The 15,984-nt window shown below is 36.1% G+C and overlaps 1 protein-coding gene across 2 annotated transcripts in view; it reads right to left on the bottom strand.

The window, feature by feature from the left end:
- The window catches only part of PTPRD (protein tyrosine phosphatase receptor type D), a 1,783,257-nt gene that overhangs the window by 890,198 nt on the left and 877,075 nt on the right, over positions 1 to 15,984 (bottom strand). For both annotated transcript variants that reach the window (XM_089316625.1, XM_089316627.1), the window contains one exon: positions 9,867 to 9,920. The gene's annotated coding sequence lies outside the window, so the exon portion shown is untranslated. The remainder of the gene's footprint in view (positions 1 to 9,866; positions 9,921 to 15,984) is intronic.

Here is a 15,984-nt window from a genome sequence, read left to right on the forward strand (position 1 = left end):
TTGACATCAAATGTTTAGATAAGGGTGATTAATGGAAGATTATAGTGAAACAATTTAATGGACAGTAGTCTAAAGGTCAATATGTTGATGGGTATTAGACTTTTGTGGTAGCATTTGATATAAGAAAGAAGAAAGAGACTGCAAACAGACATAGTGATGAAAACTTGCTATTCTGTATGTGGTGCTAAGTTCAAGAATATCAGTGGCTCACTTTATATACTTGAACATTTTTTTAACGGAAGCAATGACATAAAAGTCTCCTGGAATAGATACTATAAGAAAAAGTTCATGGAATAAATATCCATAAAATATAAAGGTATATCAATTCTTCGTGGTTGTCTTAATAATCTATAGCAAAAATAAGCATTGAATTGGAAAAAATTCTTTATTTAACAACTGTTATTAGGAGACAAGTTGCTTGATAGGTGCTTAGGGGTTTAAGGTTGGAGATGACGAAACAAGGAATATACATTTAGGGTCATCTGTTGAGTAGTTAGCACCACAGGTAGCTCACAACATGGATGATATTACACTCCAGTACAAGCATCCTGACAAAATTAATGCAGATCCAAATACAAATCATCCTCATACACAGCTCAGCAATTAATGTAGAGACCCTAGCACAAAAAAATTGATTATTTATTAAATCAGTTTTTGAAAGAAGAAATGCTTAAGAATGTAAGCCTTGTACCAACTTCCTGCCAATAGAAAAAAAATAGTCTGGCAGGAATGTACTTTCTGTAAAGAGTCATAGCCATAAAGCCATCAATGAGATATGAGCAAATTAATAGTGCTTAGGATCCCACACACATTAATATAGCTCTTTGCCCCCTGCACCACCTTTTCTCCTTGTCTGACACTTAAAAAATGCTTTAGACGGTATCTCTGCTGAAACAATCCTCCCTGTTTAACTTAGATGAGCCCCTGTATTCATAGTTTAGGGATATGTGCACTCTCTTATAACTATTTAATTGGTTATCCATACTAGACAGTCTATGTCTGTAATATTTCCCTATATTTGCCCTAAGCAATCACAAAGTTCTGTTCATATATACATACATATACATAAAGATACACATATACATATAACGCTTGTGTTTTCCTGTCTACGTCACCTTTGATCCTGCCCTCTCATATCCTACATCTGGTTAATCTGTATAACCAGGCTACTTTATCTTCAAAGCAATGTTTGCTAAAGATTCAACTAATTTTCCCATCCCCCAAAGCCACCACCTGGTCCACCTCTTGCTTGCATTACTGTAATATCCCCTATAATAGCTTATCTGCCACTGCTGTTTCTTCAATTACTCAGTTCTCAACTTAGAAGCCTTAAGGATCATCTTAAAATATATCTGGTTATAGTAGTCTTCTGTTTAGAACTTCCAGTGAAAGAACATCACACTCAGATTAAAAGCCAAATTCTCATTAGAAGCTTTAAGGTATATCTTTCATTGCTGTAACATCTTTGATCTCTCTTTGAACCTAACTCTGTAGCATGCTGGCCTTCTTGCTCTTCCTCACTTTGGGCAACCTCCCTCGTCATGGCCTTCATCTAGCATTCTCTTCCTCCAACGACTGATTATTTTACTTTATTGAAGGTTTTATTCCCCAAATCACCCACTTGTTATAAAACTTCTAAGTTTTCAATATTCCCTTTATTTGACACTTTAATATCCTTTCCTTATTTAACATTTTCACACTAGTACTGATTTTAAGCCATATATTTAATCTGTACAATGAATTTCCATTCTGAGTACCTAAAGTTTCACTCTGATTCATTGGTTTCTATTTGCACTGGTTGTATAGTGCTCCTATAAAAGAGGCCCAAAGGAACTGTGTTACCTGTTCTATTATACGAGTACACAGTAAGAATCCCCAACCTATGAACCAGGAGACAGATCCTCACCAGACACCAAATCTGCCATTGCCCTAATGCTGGACTTCCCAATCTCCAGACTTTAAGAAATCAATTTCTCTTATGTTAAAAAAATACCTAGTCTAAGGATTTTGTTATACTAGCTCAGGTGGACAGACTAGATTTTGTAAAATATTATCTTTGAGCCTACCCCATTCAAAGCAATAACAATCAGCTCCTAAAATATTTGCTAATAAGTTGTATAAGAACATATAAGATATGTTTGTCAAATGTATGATATCTACAATTCTTAAACTAAAGACTCAAGAAGACACTTACTGCCTGGTTTCAGGAGGACTGTCCTCCTTTTATGTGGCTTTTTTTTTTTAACTGCCCTCCATACAGAAGATACTTAAGCATTATTGTAGAAAAAATAGAATCAAAAAATAAGTTTATTTTGGTACATACTAAAATTCATGCCGTTTTTCATAATATGCATTTTTGTGAACTTTTTGAGGAATGCTGTCATACTGCCCTCAGCCAAGTGATCCTCCCTGTGGGGAGCAACCCGGACTAGACTAAGTTACTGGAATTAAGACTTATTCTAAGCATCTGCTCTCCCACAATATGGTGCTGAGAAGGGAGAAACAACTTCTACGCAGCTGCCTCTCGCCAATTTGATTGACTGAGCTGCAGGAGCTGATCTTGCTCCTGATTGGAGGAGAGCAGCGTACTCGGCGTGTGGGTAGCAGAGTTGGGATTGGTGGAAGAGGACTATAAAGGAGGAGAGACAACATGCACCAGGAACATCTAAGGGGAACATCTATCTGGAGGAACACCTGTGCAGCCCCCGAGAGAGCCGGCCGGCGGTGTGCCGCTCCCCTGCGGAAGTGGGGAAAGTGGCAGGGGGAACCGCCCTTCCACGGAGGTGGAAGGGACGGTAGCCAACCCGGGAAGAACCAGCAGCAAACCCGGGGAGGGCCGAGCAGACAAAAGAACAGCGCAGGGTCCTGTGTCATTCCTCCACGAAGACGGGGAGCGACATAATGGTGCCGTGACTCGGATATGAAGCCTAGGCAGGGCTTAGTGTCGTTCCTCCACGAAGAGGGGGAACGACACCTCCCCACATTCAATACAGTCTGTCTTAGGTATTCTCCCTTTCCCACTGAATATTTAATACATGAATCAGATACTAGCAAAGACTCATGGTAGTTATAAATGCAGAGCTATATGTAATAGGTATAGCTTAACTCCATATCTCATAAAAAAGGCACAAAATATATTATATGTTGTCCTTGACTCAACAATTATCTTTTATAGCTGAGTCTCCTAGACCCCCTCCCTCTGGCTAGCAAATGTCCAGCTATCAAACATCAGAAATTCATGACTCAGCAACCTCAGATTGTTACCCTGATATTTCATGCTTCATTTTCTAATAGCCTGAAATGGGGAAATGGTGGAAGAAAAAGAGGCAGAAAAACTTAATGATTTGACGTTTTGAAAGATTCTTAGCACTCCAATTTCATTGTTGTATTTTTACACTTCACCACCTCTAATTAAATTTGATTAAAGTTATTCAGCTTACTTATTAAGATGCTTATTTCAAGAAAGGAATATCTACTTCCCATCAACATAATCGGATGATTTGATCATTTAAGGTCACTTTCAGTTGAAGTTAGATGTCAGTCTCTATCTGTAGTTCTACTCTGTCTTATAACCATTTCATTTTTCTAATCTTTACTCATATGCTTTTCTTCCTTCTTGTCCATCTCAGGAGATTTGAATGTAGCTAGTGATTTCCAACCAGATTTCTAAACCAAGTTCATTCAGATTTAAAAATAGACCAGTGTTGTGGCTGGCATTGGGGCATAGCAGGTTAAGCCACTACCTACGATGCTAGCAACTCATGTGGGTACTAGTTCAAGTCCCAGGTGCTCCAATTCTGATCCAGCTCCCTGCTAATATGCCTGGGAAAGCAGTGGAAGATGACCAAGTGCTTGGGCCACTGTACCCAATGAGAGAGCCAGACAGAGTTCCAGGCTCTAGCTGTTGAAGCTATTTGAGGCATGAACCAGTGGATGGAAGAATCTCTCTCTCTCTCTCTCTCTCTCACTCTCACTCTCAGTGTGTGTGTGTGTGTGTGTGTGTGTCTGTCTGTCTGTCTCTGTGTCCCTCTCTCGTAATTCTGCCTTTCAAATAAATAAATTTTTAAAAAGTAACCAGTTTTGATGGAATTCAATTTTAGATAGTTAGATGGTCAAAGTATAGCCTTATATATACTATTTCCTAAATCCCATCTGATTATTTTTGCAGAAAACCATATAACTTTATTGAGAAAATTTGAATTCAAAATCCAATAGAAGGATTGCTTGCACTGTTTCAACATGTTTTCATTTAAATTCCTGGGTGATCTCCATCTGTTTCTGGTGCTTTAGTGCTTTACATCCGATGTAGTCTCCTCCCTAACAGCAAGATCATGTCCTTGTTTACAGTCGTCCTATGAGTCATTTCCTGGAGTTCAGGTTCCAGGTGAGGCTCTTGAGCCTTGAGTGTTTTCTGCTTCTCTCTCCTGAGCCGGTGCGTCATGCTCACTTTCAGTTGGTGGCTCCTCTTGTTGAGCTTGTTTGTCACTGAACCTCTGGGCATCCACAGTCTTAACTGACCCTTGAGAAGGTTCTTGCTCATCTCTGCTTCTTCCAGTTTTAGGTGTTTGTCTTATCCTCACACTCATATTTCACACAGTTGAAGCTCAGGCAACAGTCAAGGAATGAGACTGCAGGAATGCACACTGTCCAGCCATAGCTCTATGGAAACCTTCATTCTAATTAATTTTAACTTCTCTTTCTAGAAGTGAATTGATGAATACTGACCAAAACTCATGTGGAAGATTTATCTTTATTTTCACTGGTTTATTGTATAATTAGGGAGAAAATATATTGAAGACTGACAGGCATGATGACCTTATAATTTTTTATACTATTTGCTTTTTTTCTGTGTCACTATAAACTAAAACTACACTTAAATTCTTTTTAAAAATTCATTATTCTTTTCTTGATCAATTGAAATATTAAAATTTATTTTTGATAATTATGGTATTGAGAGTAAATAATTAACGCTTATTAATGTCAATCCTGACCTTAAAATGAAAAATATTTTAAAAAACAAATTAAAAATCAGCATGACTTCTTCCCTATTTATTGTTGTCTGTATGAAAATAACTTTGTACTTTGGTTATTTTATGAAAACAACTTAAGCCACACAAAATAGAAATTTTTAAAAGCTAAAAATCCAGTGTCGTAATCAAGAAAAAATAGCCTTTCTAAATACTGACAGTGGTATACAGGTACCATTTGGCACATGCTGTTTAATCCCAGGCATCTACCTGAAACATGAAACAGTTTATTGATGTGCTAGGGAAGAGGCCTCAGGTGATGAAGCATCTGAAACCCATGCCATGAGATGAATGATGGAAGGAGCTGTGGGTATTTTGCATAGAAAATAGAAGGCTAAGGGAAGAAATAAAGGCAGGGAAGTTGTGTGTCCATATAGTGAAGTCTTTCCTTAGAGTTAGGGACAATAATAAAACGATGTTCATGTATAGTTTTAATCAGACAGTGGCTAATTGTGTGTCGGGGGGACACAGTTTTTCCCTTTATTCCTTTTCCTTTCCTATTTCTTTCACCCTCTCTCTCTTTTCCTCTCTTCTCCCTATGTCTCTTCTCCTCTCTTCCTTTCCTCTTTTAATGAAGAAACAATATAGTTGTAAATGTAGATTAAAAAGCATTTTAAATAAGATATAGTACCAAATACCTTTTGATCATGGGCAGATTATTTACTTTCTTGAGGTCTAAATTTGTTATGTAGAAATCATGGTCTACATGCTCTAATTTAATTTCTAAATTCTCTAACCATATAACATATTGACTCAAACTCTAAGTCTATTCATGGTGAAGAACTAGTTAATTATAGATTTTTAGAACTAGAAAACATTTATTCAACCTCCAGACAAGCCATTAGATTATATATATTACTGGTTCTACATCAAATGCTAGTAAGTCATTTTAATAAGGCTTTCTTTTAAAATGCTATGATTATAGTGTGGAACTTTTTGTTTCTACTCTTGAATGAACAAATGTAACTCTCTCAAGCAGAAGTGCTCAGAGAACATCCTGCTGAGCTTTTTTTCTTCTAGTCACACTGTCTGCATATACAATTAACCTTCACTTAATTAGATTAACTTGTCCTTTACCTGAAATTGTCACATTAATACTGTAATCAAAGATCTCTATTAGAGACCTGAATATGTCCCTGCTACGTGTAGTGTTAATTACTATATTAAAAATAACTGAAATCAGGCTCACTTAATGGGATGACTTAGTTAAGATCTGGTTTATGTCTTCAAAATAGCTTTAATCAGAACTTTATAAACAGTTCTTAAAATTACCTAAAGAAACCTTAGTATTTCTGACTCTCTTAATTGATGAAATTCTAAGAATTGATAAATTCCAGAAGGTTACTCCAAGTTACATAGAAACATTTATAGGAATTGGCATTAGTCCTTACATTAAGCATGCTATTGCATAGCATATAATCAAATGCTATCATTTAAAACAAATTAAATTGCACTTGCCAAAATAAGCAACGCACTTGGCTATAGAACCCACAATATTACTATATTCACTCAACATTTTTGCATATTTCCAAATTCGGATATTTTACTCATTTCTGGCTAGCATTAGCATGTTCCAGTTACAAAATGTGACACTGACAATTACATGTAGAATGCTCATATAACCAAATTGTCTAAACTTGGCCAATAGCCGTAAGGCCAAATATTGAGAACCCTTAACTTCAGAATACTGTGTTTAGTATTATCACTATTTTAAATATACCACAATGTTTCAATAAACCACTGATTATGTATTCATATCATCAATGGACTCTTTTAGACATTTTGGGAAAAACACAGATGCATAAGAAGATATAGGCACTCCTTTCAAAAAGTTCGCAATTGTAGAAGGTGAGGGAGAAACTAGTAAGACAGTGGAAGTCTGATACCTTTGCATCTAGTTAGGTGGGTCTGACTCTCTAAACTCAAAGTGAGATCCATACTGTTGATGTATATTTCTAGAGTTCACATGGATTCAAATTCTGATATTTGTACTACTTGTGTGACTGTAAACAATATTTGGCTTCTTTAGTTCTCATCTTAATTTGGGGATAAGTAAAGTTTAGACCTAAGAAGGCTTAAGAAATTTGCTATGACAAGTAAATGAGAAATGTGTACAATGTGCTTTGCATACAATATGCATATCAGAAACAAAAAATTAAATAGATTCAAGAGATAAAATTAAAAAAGGTGTCTTTTCCTTGGAAAGGGTACAAAGTTAAATATTTTGTAAGGTGTTAGATTTACAGACAAGATTAACACATTACATATAATTACTACAAATTTCAAGAAGAATTTCTAATGCAATACTCAAAACCAATGTTTGTCAAGTAGAGAAGACAATTTGAGAACTACTAAGCAAATACAATGCTCTGAAGTGTTCACCAAACTGTTTGGCAACGTATGATATTTCTGTAGACAATATGGGGATGGCAGGATTAGAAAGAGCTAGGTAAATTTGTTAATGGCAGAACAACCACAAAAAAGACATTGGGATATAAAAATATTAATTTGAAAGCACTTTTGCTCATTGTTCACAGCACTGTCTTTGGCTGAGTGGAAACCACAGTCTTTGAAAGTCAGAAAGGTTTAGGTTGGGATTCTTGTTCTAACTCAATATCTATGGGAGAATTTTACTGCCTTGACCACCATTTTTTTCATCTGCTTTGGGATGATAAGAGGTTAAGATGTGAAGCCATTTACTTTATGTTTGGCAAACACTAAGTGCTCAACAAATGGTATCAATAATAATCATTGTTATTTTAACTTATCTTTCTGATGTGATAAAGGTAGTTACGGTACATTTTTTCCATTTTTACTTAATTTGGAAATACAGGTAGAGGAAAAAGCATTTGATCTAGGTCATTAATTATGCCCTTTCTATCTATTTGTGGACCTGGGAAACTGTGCTTTATAATTCAAAAATTTTTCTGTGTCTAGAAAGGGAACTGCTAACATGAGTTGCTTATTTCTGCTTTCATATATACCGATATGAATAGTTGGAAAGGTCAGTTCCCAGTGCTCCAAATTTCAAGGAAAATAGTATCTATAGATCAACATATATACATAATACTGTACGACAAATACTGTTCAAAAGCATTTTTCATATATGAACTCATTTTTCTCCACAACAGCCAGAAGAGTTAGGGATTATTATCTCCATTTTATACATGAGAATTCTCAGGTACAAATTTGAGGAGGGTGTTTAAAGTCAAACAGCTGGTAAGTAGCAGAGAATCCAAGCACAGCCAGGTCTAGCATGTATCACTTTCGCTCCTTGTGATAGAATCAATTAATCCTGAACACACAATGTCTCTAATGGAAGTATATTTGAAATATGTCTATTAACATTAGATGAGACAAAAATGGAACTAAAAAGAAAATAGGGATGCTATTTTTATTATTAGTTCTATGGGAATAAGTATGTTGAATTGCCAAACTGTTTTTTAAAATGAACTCTGGAGCACAATGTCCTCACAAAATGGGAACTGGTTCTATACAAATCACTGAACCACAAAGCAGAATGATTAATATCACCAGAGTCATGAACAGAGATACATAGGTGTTCAGAAGAAGAAGATATCAAATTTGACGGGGGATAGCTAAAAAGCCTTACAGAAGAGTGTGATGAATCTTAATAAATAAAATTGCAACAGTGGGAGGGCAAAGGGAAAACAGGCTGGAGGCCAGAAATACATTTACTACTATCTCCATCTCTCTTGTGTTTACTTCTCATCTTGACTTCAATAGCACCTTGGTCTCTGAGGTGCCTTTGTGTATCTTTTCTACATGCAGATGTTTCCTTCTTCTTAGCATCATAAGAAAACATCAACCCCAAAAAGAGTTTAATAGTTATATGGAATCTGAGAATATGAAATTTCAGCACATAAGAGTATTTGATTATTATAAGAACTTCTAAATCTTGCAAAATATATTTCTGAAGTTTGTATTTATAAATATTGATTAAAATAATTTGAGTTTATTTCATAATTCACCACAGATTTATTTCTGGATAATAGTATTTAATTAGGAAGCCAGTAGATCAAATACCTTGGAGAGAAAACATGAGAATTACTTCAAAGAATTATTTTTTTAAGATTAAAAGTACACCATTAAGCTGAAATAGGTGAGAAAAAATGACTTGGCAGAGAATTTTAACAAAAATATTGTTATGATGGATGAAATGTTTATATTAGAGAAAGGATATATAAGGCAACAATGCTGGGTTAACAGCAAAAACTGAGTTGGAAAATATTGAGAATTGAATGTAGTACATGATAACCTTTTATTGTTTAACAAAGATTAGACTTCTTAAAATTTGCTAATCTATTTGCTAATCTGTTTTATCACTTTATTCCCTCATTAGCAATAAATAGCTTTGTAGCTTTCAGAAGAACCAAAATAAAGAACATAGGCGAGACCACAGCCGAGGGCTAATAATTTCATAGCGGCAGCAGCTAAATTCAATCAACACTCAAATCTATAGGCATCTGCTGCTCCTATTCAGAACTTTAACCCATTGTTAGATTTTTCCCATATTCAAGTAATATTGTCTATGGTTCAGAACTGAAATAAATTCCTCATTGACAGACCATTTTCTAGTTGTTCCACTGTTTGGAGTATGTTGTAATTGTACTGAGAAAAAGTGTAATTGAAAGCAAATAATAACTCAATTTATTATATTTTATAAGATAAATATTAGGTAAATTAAAGAAAGTATTTGAATATTTTATCTACCTATCAATCCTATCAAATAATTGTTAAGTTTCAACTATATACCATGTCCTACATCAGATATTAGGACCCAAAGAAAATAAGGTTTAAGAAGTGTTATGGACTTACCTTGTATTAGTCACTGTGTCTTTAAACAGTCCCTGGCCTCAAGAAATTCAAAACCTAATTAGAAAGACATAAATCAATAATTACTTTAAAATATCTCCAACCTTCAAGATTTCATATTTTGTCATCTGACTTTTAGGGGCTATTGAGACAGAGGAGAGAAATCAAGAGTGTTAATGAAAAGCTGATATTAATTTTACAAAATACAATCTTTAATGGGAATAGTGAAATGTCAGAAGTCAACGTGGAATTTTTTTTTGTCCACTGGCTACAAAGCAATAACAACTGACTATTCCTTAAGATGTTAAGTTCAGACTGTCAAATCCAACATAACATGGCTAAATTGTCTTACAACATCTTTTACTTCAAAGACACTGAATGTCTTGGTTTGTTGATTCCTAAAATTACATAACATATTGCAGAAATCCACCCTTTTTTGGTCTTTGTGGAATTGATGCTCCCCAGGTTGTTAGGGGATCGCTTCCACAGGGGAGAACGTGAGGCTGGCAGACCATAAAAGGTTGATGAAATTATTTGGTCTGGCCCTGACACGGGAACCGCAGGTGGAACTTGAAATTCAGCAAATCTATAGCAGTCTAATTTTTAATTTGATAATTTTGTATGACCCATGGATGATGTTATAAAATATCCAAATGGATCTTGGCAGAAAAAAAGGTTCCCCAATCCTGAGTTCTTGGCAACTATACTAATGCAAATCCACGTCCCTGTTCTACGCATCCTGGGACTAATCAGCATGAAAGAATCCCAAACTCTGCAAGCATTACATTTATGTAAAAGAGCCTCCTCATTAACTTTTAAAAATTCCCACAACTGAACATAAGGCACGTTGTCTCAATTTCTCCACAGAATAATTCCACGAAGTTCAAAACCAACCCTGATGCTTCTTTTTGTTTTGTTTTAGAACGTCTCCTTCCTTGTAGGACAATTTCTTCTCAACTCTTCTTAACATGTTCAACTTCGACTCCTTCAGGTCTTAGGGGATTTGTCATCTAGGGCAGAAAGTTTTTCTGCACATTCCTTGCTCTCCAACTTCCAACTAGGTGTATGTCCTAGACACTGCAACAGCTCTGTGCATTTCCCTATCAAATATTATCACTTTACCTTGTGTCCCAGAAACTGGCTGATTGTGCTCAAACTATTTCCCTATTACCCCTGATATAGAGTCAGACCACAGTTTTCAGTTAGGTGTCATAGTGTGACTGCATCCTTATGAAATATAGTCTTTTTTTTTAATTTTTGACAGGCAGAGTGGACAGTGAGAGAGAGAGAGAGAGAGACAGAGAGAAAGGTCTTCCTTTTGCCATTGGTTCACCCTCCAATGGCCGCTGCGGCTGGCACGCTGCGGCCGGCTCACTGCACTGATCCGAAGCCAGGAGCCAGGTGCTTTTCCTGGTCTCCCATGGGGTGCAAGGCCCAAGCACTTGGGCCATCCTCCACTGCACTCCCTGGCCACAGCAGAGAGCTGGCCTGGAAGAGGGGCAACCGGGACAGAATCCGGCGCCCCGACCGGGACTAGAACCCTGTGTGCTGGTGCCGCAAGGCGGAGGATTAGCCTATTGAGCCACGGCGCGGGCCTGAAATACAGTCTTAAGATCACCTCATAAATTATCTTCCTCCCATCAGTGTTCCCTGTTCATAGGCTGAGTCCTTGAGCACCTAGAGCAGGGGAGATCCATGACTGAAAGAGCACATACTTTGGCCACAGCTTCCTGGATCAGTGCTCTTGTTCACTACACAGATCTATTCACACTAGAGCTTTACAAAGATGACCATCATTCAGCTCACCTTCACTATGAAACCTATTGGAACTGGATATTTATGGAAAAAAGAACTAAATTTTAATTCTTTAAGACATTAGTACACTGAATCATATAATACAATTTAGTCTTCCTGGATTATGATTATTTGATTTGTTTGATGTTCTAAACTAGAATGTAAACTAAGATATCCCCACTAGTTTTCTTATAAAAGATTTTAACTGATTCCCCCCACAGTAATGACACATAATGACCATCTATTTAAACAAAAACTTGGATTTTATATGAAAATTTACCACTGAAATTTTATAGGTAATATTATTCTAAATATAGTTATTCCTTTATAGATAAATGAAAGGTTTCATATGCCATAGGCTTCAAAATACTTTTTCACAAATGTCTTAAAGATAAAATCTGTTTTTGCCTGGGAGCTGAAAACAAGTGGGAACCTAAAAATTTTTTTGCAAAATTATTTTTGTTGGTTTCTATTTGCAGTTTTTTGTGGGGTGGTGACAGCACTACACAGTCTTAGAAAAAGGAAGGGACTTAAAATCTCTTTGCCACAGTTGCAGTGATTTGGAATGTCCTTCAAACCTCCAGTGGGGATTTAATGCCAATGGAGAGAAAATGAAAGGTAATTTTCTTTCCTTTTCAAAACAATAACCAATCACAGAACTCAAGACCTTCTGCTCTACACATATTACAATGAAATAGCTTTTGAAGTTTAGACAAAAATAGAGATATCTGACAAGCAATATCAGGTCTCAGTCAGCATGCCTTCACGTATTTATTACCAACACATCTCTTTTCCTCCTTGCTCCTACTGTCAAAAACCCCATATCCACTGCCTCCTGTTAGGCAACCGCCTGACTGAGACCACGTCCAATAGGTCTCTTCATGAATGTCACTCATATGTCTCTTTACTATCATTGGTTTGCTGGTTAAATTTAGTCTTGTTTGGCACAGCATAACTTTCAGGATGCACTTTCTTTACCTCCAACTTTATTTAGGTAAGGAAAACAGAGAGAAGATGGTCAAATGTCCCAACTTCTTTTCTAAGGAATGAAGAGAAAGACGTTGCCAGGCCTTTTGACCTGAAGTAGAAAATTCTTCTAGCTGTGTTTCACCACTTACTCAGATTACTACTGAAGTGTACTTTTAGGCTAGATTTTTTGATAGCTTTACTAAATGTATAGGTCACTCTCATCCATGTTTATACACAAATATGTACACACCTTGATAAAGCATTCCTCTATTTACAGTCAGGTAAGCATACATTGGATTTGCCAATTGAAATCATTGCTTACAAGTTTTCACAGTCTTTTAAGACAAATATTCTCCTCCTCAGACCATCACAAAGCTACATTTCTTTAAAAAATTTTAATTGACAGATGATGGTTCTACATATACAGGGGTACATGTATATAATGTGTAATTATCATATCAGAGTAATAAGCCATTGCATCTTTTAAATATTAAAACTTCTTTGTGTTGGGAAACTTTGAACTCCTCTATTCTAGTTCTTTAAAATAAATGTACATATATAGATTTATAAATTAATGTATACTACAGTCACTCTGTAGTGTTGTAGAACACTAGAATTTATTTCTCCTACATATCTCTCTTTTGGCATGTGTTATCAAACTCCATGTATCCTCTCTGCCTTTCCTGGCTTCTAGGGGTTACTATTCTACTCTCTTCCTTTGTGAGAACTAGTTTTTAAAAAGCTATCCTTTTCTCAGACTAATCAGTCTAAGGACCTCTGTTATGCAGGCAACAGAAAGCATTAAACAGCAGCCAGAAACAAACAAAATGGCCAACGCTTTCTATGTCATGTTTAAGGTTCAGATCAACTGAGTTTTCCATTGTGATACAACTGGCAAATCACTAGGAAGTCCCAATCTTGTTATCTTTTCTGGAAACCAAGGAAAATATGGATCATAAATTCTCAAAAACAGAAGAAAATGGGCTTCAGCAGTTCATCTACCACAACTAAGCAGACTCTAATTCATAGAACATGCACAATGTGGGTAAGAGAATGAAACAAACTAGTAGGGAACTGTTTTAATGATAAGGATTCTTTCATTGCCCTGCTTTCTGCCAAAGTTCTGACTGTAGTGACTTTAAACAGGAAGAGTTGAGGTCCATAATTTTCAAGGGTATATCTGTCCTTGGTAAGGTCTGATTTGGCCAGAGTTTGTTGTATTTTATATGTGTTTGGATTTTTTTTTTTATTTAAAAAGGCAGAGTGACAGAGAAACAGCAAATGAGACATATGGAGTGGGAGAAGAAGTGGAAAAGGGAAAGAGAAAGAGAGAAGGGGGAAGAGAGGGAGAGGGAATGGGAAGGGGAGAGGGAGAGAGAGAGGGAGAGAGAGAGGGGGAGAGAATACATGCTTCCATCTACTGGTTCACTCCCCAAATGCCCACAAGAGGTAGGACTGGGCCATCCTGAAGTGTGGAGCCAAGAACTCCATTCAGATCTCCCATGTGTGTGGTAGGAACTCCAGGACTTGAGTCATCATCTGCTGTATCTCAGGTGAATTAGCAAGAAACTAGATCAAAAGTGGAGACATGACTTGAACCTAGGCACTTGAATATGTGATGTGGGTATCCTCTGTCACAAAGGTTGGAAGCTTTTAAGACATTAATTTGCTATGGCCTTAAATCCAGTGTTCCCTAAATAAGAGACATCTCAGAAGTAACCTTCCACTTCGGTATGATTTGCATCAGACCTCTCATTTTTTATTTTAGTGGAGTTAAGGAGAGTCAAATTGTATATATTATTACACATAAAAATCTTAGAATTGGTAAATATAATCTTTTACTTTTGGTGTGCAATATCCCCTTCTGTCATAATCTGAAAAATCCAAAATGACCCACAACTCTATTATATAAAATATAAAAATTGCAACAATTCATACCTGAGAAAAAGTATTTCAACAGAAATTCTGGAGTTTATTTTATATGTTGTAGTGTTATGCTTTTTGTTTCTCTAGTTATAATTAGAAAAAATTTGCTTCTTATGAAGTTTATTTCTGCTGCTCACTCTATTTTAAAGCACAAAAATACCATGATTATCAAAATAGCATGTAATTTTAAAACAGGTTCTACATTAGCACAAGCAACTGTGACCTTTTTAGAAGTAGCTTAAAATAACCTATTAAAAGAGTTTTCATTAGGAAGTTTCTCTTTAATTTAGAATTATTTGCACATATTTTTCTTTAGCCATTGTTCCCACATTTTCTATAGAGTCAAGTATAAAGACAGTCCTTTGCATTACATTAAACCACAGGTAAGCAAACTACCAGGAGAAAATAAAATTTTAAATACTTAAAGGTATCCATCTACCAAAATGGTCAGGTCTTTATGCAATACAGATTGTGCAGTAGAAACCCAGGAAAAATGAATAAGAAAGTATATTTTTAAGCTTTGATTTGTCAAAAGTGTTAGGTACTCTAAGTAACATAGAATTCCTCGCTCCTGCCCTTTTTTCTGTCCATTTCTCTTCCCTTCCTTTCTTCTTTCCTTCTGTCTCTCATGTCCTTCTTCTAGTGTCATTACTTATTATGTTATGTTTCTTGTGAGATTGAGTGATATGGAGGTTTGTTAACTGAACAATATCAATGACAACACAACATCAACTACAGTAACAGATGCTACCTTAGTGAACATTGCAACTAACTCATTCAGTACTAATATATTTTATTTTAAAAATATTTTATTTTATTTGCAAGGAAGAGTTAGAGAGAGAGAGAGAGAGAGAGAGGGAGAGACTCACAGAGAGATCTTCCATCCATTGGTTCACTTCCCAAATGGCTGCAATTGCCAGGTCTGGGCCAGGCCCAGAGTCAGGAGTCATGAACTCCATCTGGGTCTCCTACATGCGTGGCAGGGGCCCAAGCAGTTGGGTCATCCTCCACTGCTTTCTCTGTCACATCACCAGGACGCTGGATCAGAAGTGGTACAGTCAGCATTTGAACCAGTGCTCATATAAGATGCTGGCATAGCAGGTGGCAGCTTAATCCACTGTGCCACAACGCTGGCATTCGTATTATTATATTTTAAACATAAGATTTCAAACAGAAAAAACAGTCCACAATGATGATTATTGGAGTAAAAGCTTTACATAACACATAGCATAGAATATACAAACTGTGAAATCAATTGTGTTTCACTAAAGAATGAAAGCATTTTTGTTTGTTTTATGTTTGCTTGCTGTGTGTGTGTATAAATGCTATGTGTATGTTCCCACATGGTTCCATTAAAACTATAATCAGGAGTTCTTGGAAGCTTGAACTCTCTCCCCACCCACATTAAACATGAATTTTAAATTTTAAAAAA

This window comes from Oryctolagus cuniculus, chromosome 1 (assembly GCF_051225735.1).
Source record: "Oryctolagus cuniculus isolate XC-2025 breed Fujian yellow rabbit chromosome 1, ASM5122573v1, whole genome shotgun sequence".
NCBI classification, from domain to species: domain Eukaryota; kingdom Metazoa; phylum Chordata; class Mammalia; order Lagomorpha; family Leporidae; genus Oryctolagus; species Oryctolagus cuniculus.